Below are 6,000 nucleotides of genomic sequence, written 5' to 3'. Positions count from 1 at the left end.
GAAACGTTTTACTCCAGCTACCGCAGCTAACGCTTCCCTGTCCATCTGGCTGTAGTTCCTCTCGGCCGATGAAAGAGTTCTAGAGTAGAAAGCGATGGGTGCTTCTTTTCCGTCTGGCATCCTGTGGCTAAGGACTGCGTCGACTCCAAAGGGTGATGTGTCGCAGGTCAATACTAGTGGTAGTGTCTGGCTGTATTGGACTAACAGCGAGTCAGTGGTGAGCAGGCGCTTTACCCCGGCAAAAGCTGCTGCTTCGGATCGTCCCCATCTCCATGGTGTGTTCCTCTGGAGTAGACGGTGTAGTGGCTCAGCAACGGTCGCCTTTTGTCTCAGAAAAACGCTGTAGAAATTAAGTAGTCCGAGGAAGGCCTGCAACTCGGTCTGATTCCGTGGTGTGGGGGCGTCCTGGATCGCCTTAATTTTCTTTGAAGTGGGGTGTATTCCCTGACCATCGATTCTATAACCCAGGAATTCTATGCTAGGCACGTTAATTTGGCATTTTTCCTTTTTGAGGCGGAGACCCTTTTCTCTGATTCTGGCCAAAACAGTTCTGACTCTTTTATTTAATTGCTCCTCGTTTGCAGCGGATACCAAGATGTCGTCAAAATAGGGGACGACTCCCGGTATCCCTTGCAAAAGTCATTCCATGACGCTCTGGAACAATCCTGGAGCAATACTCACACCGAATTGTAGCCGATTGCATTTGAATGCTCCTCTATGCGTCACTATAGTTTGGGCCTCCGCTGTGGCGCTATCTACGGGCAGCTGCTGGTAAGCTTGTGCCATGTCTAATTTAGCAAATACCTTTCCTGGCCCCAATGAGTGCAATAAGTGCTGTACTACAGGCACAGGATATGCGCTTTGTTGTAGCGCGACATTAATTGTGCATTTATAGTCCGCGCAGATGCGGACTGACCCATCTGGCTTGACTGGGGTCACTATGGGAGTTTCCCAACGCGCGTGATCCACCGGCTCAAGGACTTCTTGCTTTACTAATTTATCTATCTCCTTATCTATTTTTGGGCGGAGTGCAAAAGGCACTCGTCTCGGCTTAAGTCGGATTGGCGCCACCTTGGGGTCTAAATTAAATGATATTGGTTTACCCACATACTTACCAAGACCGGGGCTGAACACATCCTCGAACTCCTTAAATATCTGCTCAGCGCTGCTGTTCTCCACTGCGTTTATTCCGGTGACTTCTAATCCCAAGGCTTCAAACCAGTCTAGTCCCAGAAGGTTCTGTAATGGCGCGCTGGCGATGGTCACGGGCAGCTGGGCTACGATGTCCTTGAAACGGATTTGGAATGTGCCTTGGCCCACGATGGGGACTCGGTTCCCCTGGTAGTCTCGTAGCAGGATGTCTGGAACGCGTAGTTGGCTCTTTTTGAGGCTAGAGATAGCCTGTTTCATGGATGCCCATGAAATGATCGTCAGGGACGATCCCGTGTCAACTTCCAGCTCGCAAGGTGAGCCCTCCAAGAGGACTGTGACTTTCAGCTTTTTTGGCCGCTTGGTGCGGACCTGACTTATTGTGGTGAGATACGTTCGCAACTCCTCTCTCTGGGTCAACTCTATCTCAGCATCTGTATCCTGAAAATACTCTCGTTGAGCGTCTTGATAGAACGCTCTTTCAGCTCTTTGTGTGTAATCTCTCTGGGAATACGCTCGCTCAGCTCCTTGTGTGTAATCTCTCTGGGGATACGCTCGCTCAGCTCTTTGGGAATTTTCTCTCTGGGTAAACACTTGTGGATTTCTCTCTGGGCGCCCTTTTTGGTTTCGCCAAGCCCCTGGGTTGGGCTTCTGTTGGCGGTACATGGGTGGCTGCCGTGAGGCAGGGACTTCGCTCCGGCACACTCATGCGATGTGCCCAAGTTTGTTGCAGTGCGAACAAACAACGTTCCTGAACCTACAGGTAGACCTGGGGTGATTCCCTCCGCAGCTTGCGCAGGGCGGCAAACGGAATCCGGGTCTCCCCCCAGGCCTCAAGTGACTGCTCCGCATCAGGTGACTGTCCTCGAACTCGGAATCCTCGTAGTCGGGGCTTGTGTCCTCGTAGTGAACTCTGGTTTGCCTTGGTACTGGCTGGTTTACGCTGAAACCGCGCTGTATGGTTGCCGATGATTTCTCCGCTGACTCTGACGCTCTTGCTTCGTTTAGAGCTATCTGTAGGGTTAAATTTGGGTTTGCCAACAGCTTCTTTTGTAGTGAAATGTCTCTTAACCCACAGATGAGCTGCGCTAAGATATGCTCGTCCAGATCCCTGAACTCGCAGTGAGTTGCTGCTTTACGCAGGGCTGCAACATATTGATTGATTGATTCTCCCGCTTTCTGGTTCCGCGTGTTGAATTCCGTGCGGCAAACATGGCGGGAAGGTTTTGGCGCGTAATGAGCCTGTAGAGCCTGTTGCAACGCCGTCCATGATACTGCCTGTATCGGAGTAGGCGCGGTGAGGTCTCTGGCCGTGTTGAAGACTTCTTTCCCGCAGTAGCCGAGGAAGATGTTTTTCTTCCGGGCGTCGGTGATCCCCGTGTATTCGTTCGCTTCGAGAAAACACTCGAATCGAATCATGAAGGCTTCCCACTCGTCGTTCGCTGGGTCGAATGGAGCGGGGGGAGTGTGCATCGCCATCTTCTCTCGTTTGAATTTGCCGCGCTGCGGTTACCTGAGATGGCTGCCGGAATTTCTGCCGAATTCCTAGGCTGGATCAAATCCGGAGATTCTGGAGGTAGCGTTCTTCGTCCTATCTGTCTCTCAATCCCACCTTCGTCGCCAATGTTAGATCTGGGCAACGAGAGAACAGACTGCGGACACGAAGTGACTTAACAGCTCTTTATTAGTAGTAGTAGTGATCCAGCTTGCTCTGTGGCCGGAGGGTTCCCCTTTTATAGGACTCGGGTACGCCTCTCGACCAATCAGAGCGATGCCTGTTTCCCGCTGTGGCAGCGGACCAGAGAGGAGACTTCCTACGATATATGCTAATATCTAACACCCCTCCCCCATGGAATTGGCTGTGAGGTATGACTACTTGGAGCTTTGTGTGGAGGTAGGTAAAGAGGATAGATTCAGTCTAATCTGAGTGGGATGTCTCTCTACTTTTACAATACAGGCAATACAAACATGCTGGACAAATTTCCTTCCCATCAGACAGAAGTCCAAGGTGTTCAGACCTTGCTGTGCTAACCACTCCCAAATGCAATCTCTACATGAGTCCATTTAACTGAACACAACATAAATGAGAGAAGGAAAATCTTACAATGAATTCTCACCCTCCCGCCATAATCTTTACAGCTCTCTTCTGGGGGACTGAAAAGAGTCTTTTAGTCTTTACTTGTCCAACTTTGGCAAGCCCTCTCAGGCCTAGGAAGCAAGAAGGGGCAGGGGGACCACTTCCAAAACCCCTTTCAATGGAAACTGCAAGGCCAGGCATCAAGACTGACACAAAGGCACCAAAAACGAAGCTAAGTAGCGTCACGTTTCACTATTTCACTTGGCTCAGTTGCAAAGGTCGGTTGCTAGGAGACGAAAAGGACCATGTAATCACTCAAAACATCTTCCAAATGCCTGGGTGGAGATTAGACACGCGTGTTTTTCCACTTCCTGGCGCTAGATGGCGGTCAGGCAACATCTGTCGCTAGAAAGCCATAGTGCCATCCGTGCTTGAGCTTCAAAGGGGAGTTTTTAAACCATCGAGTACTGCATTGCTAGAAAGAATGGCAGGAGAGGAGGAGAGAAGCGCAGAGCAACTTCCTCTTCCGGATCACTCAAAGGTCGGCTCTTCTCCGGATCAAAGCAGCAGCTGGAAGGTGAGCGGAGGGCAGGTGGGAGGAGAGTCCTGGAAGCAGAGAAGCAACTGGGCTGAAGCATCTCAGCTGCTGCTGCTGCAGGTTCCTTCCCTCCCCGAATTTAAGCCCACTGGTGCTGCAGGCTGTGAAACTGGTGGCTGCAATTTTCCTCCTGGTGGGAAGATTGGAAAAGTCTCTTTTAAATTAAGGTTGATTCTTTGGGAATGGCTTCCCTCCAGAGGTTGTGGGTGCTCCCATCACTGGAGGGTTTTCAAGGGAGATTGGACAGCCATTTGATCAGGATGGAATTGGGTCTCCTGCGTGAACAGGGGATGGACTAGAAGACCTCTAAGGTCCCTCTCAGTTCAATTCTGTTACGGACCTGATGTTTTCTGGGCAACAAGGTCGGACTGATGTTCCTCTGGTCTTTTCTGGGTTGTTCTGTTTTACTTCCATTTCTAGCTAACAAGCACCATGTTTCCTATTGGTGCCCCTATCCATGTATCAGGTTCAACTGTGCTTAACCCAGCACTTTTTAAAAAGATAGCTATTGAATGTTTTGACTGTTCAGGTATATTTATTTACAAAATGTATTGGCCACCAACCTTACCATGACATAACTGCGGGCGGTTTAGAGGCATTAAAATACATACCCATTAAAGTTAAAGGAACAGATATAGGTTGGCACTGTCATGTGACATCATGCTTCATTGGGCCACTTAGCGACACAGATGCCAGTCCCCATTGAAGTCAGTAAGTGAGGACTACTTCAATTGGGATTTCACCAAAGGGGTTGTGGAAAGTATTTACTCCCCTTACTCATGGCTTCCATGGGCATAACTGATGCTTCAAATCTTGCTTTAGGCATCATTTCATCCATTAGAGCCCTCACATCTGTAAAGTTAGTGTCATGCAGATTGACAGGTGTGGCTCAGTAAAACACAAAAGAGAGTCCAAGCTTGTGTGTTGAGAAGCCAATGCTTTTATTCATCTGAAGAAAGATGGGTCCCTCCTAAGAAGGAAGGAACCCAGAGCATAGTGCAGATATTTATACATCTCTTTGCTTTTACTTCATTACATAAGAGGCAGTTGGCACACAACAGATAAGATGTAGAAATATAGAAATTATAAAAAAAATTTAAAAAATTATAGAACTAGTCAAGCTTGTCTTCTGTAGTTTCAGCCACATGCCTAACCCACAGTGAAAGATTCCAGGGTCTCAGAAGCCTGTTGAGGCCTGAACCTCAGCCTTACCATCTCAACATATGAGCAATCTTCAAATTCATCAGATTCCTGATGAACATTAGCACAGCCTTGAAATATATGGATTATCTCCATATTGTAGGTGTGTGTATTTTTATTTTTCTCTGAATGTACATTTCTGCAAACGTATAATATATCCCCAGGACGTCCAGATAAAGAGTCATGTGAAAAAGAAAGTACACTCTCCTTGACTTTATGTATCTCCTTGATTTGATGTATCAGGACACAGTAAAAATCATGTGGACTTAGAAGTTTTTAAAAGTAGGCAAATACAACATAGATGAACAACAATACATCAGGTCATCATTTACTTTATAAAAAGAAAGGCAAAATGGAGAAGTCCTGTGTGAAAAAATGTATGATTCAATAATTTGTAGAACCCCCTTTAGCAGCAACAACTACAGAAGTATGACTGACTATCAGTCTCTTACAGCATTGTGGAGGAATTTTGGCCCATCTTTTTTTTTACAATATTGCTTCAGTTCATTGAAGTTTGTGGGTGTTTTTTTTAATGCACAACTCTCTTGAGGTCCCGCAAATCGTGTTGAGGTGTGGACTTTGACTGCCATTGCAACACCTTGGTTCTTTTCTTTTTAGCCATTCTGTTGTAGATTTGCTGATGTGTTTTGCGACCATTATCCTGTTGCCTAATCCTATATCTGCCAAATTTTAGCTATTGGACAGATGGCCTCTGGCCCAATTGCATTATGGCCAACCATCTCCACTTTGGTCTGGTCTGTGCAAAAGACAGTGTTCCAGAAGTCCTGTGATTTGTTCAGATGCAACTTTGCAAACCTCAGTCATGCTGCTATGACCTTTTTAGAGAGAAGAGGCTTTCTTTCTCCATGAACTCTTCCAAACGAACCATACTTGTTCAGTCTTTTGCTAATTGCATTATCATGAATCTTAACATTTAACATGCTAACTGAAGCCTGTAGAGCAGGGGTATCAAACT

At 47.1% G+C, this 6,000-nt stretch overlaps 1 protein-coding gene across 1 annotated transcript in view; it reads left to right on the top strand.

Annotated features, from left to right (window-relative positions):
• Nucleotides 1-3,704: 3,704 nt before the first annotated feature.
• The window catches only part of LOC309381939 (uncharacterized protein), a gene marked incomplete at its 3' end in the record, with an annotated part of 62,584 nt that continues 60,288 nt past the window's right edge, over nucleotides 3,705-6,000 (top strand). The window contains exon 1 of the mRNA XM_081933281.1: nucleotides 3,705-3,803. The remainder of the gene's footprint in view (nucleotides 3,804-6,000) is intronic.

The sequence above is a fragment of the Natrix helvetica genome (assembly GCF_964273705.1).
Source record: "Natrix helvetica genome assembly, chromosome: 1".
Classification (NCBI taxonomy): domain Eukaryota; kingdom Metazoa; phylum Chordata; class Lepidosauria; order Squamata; family Natricidae; genus Natrix; species Natrix helvetica.
This window is presented reverse-complemented; position numbering and strand designations above follow the sequence as displayed.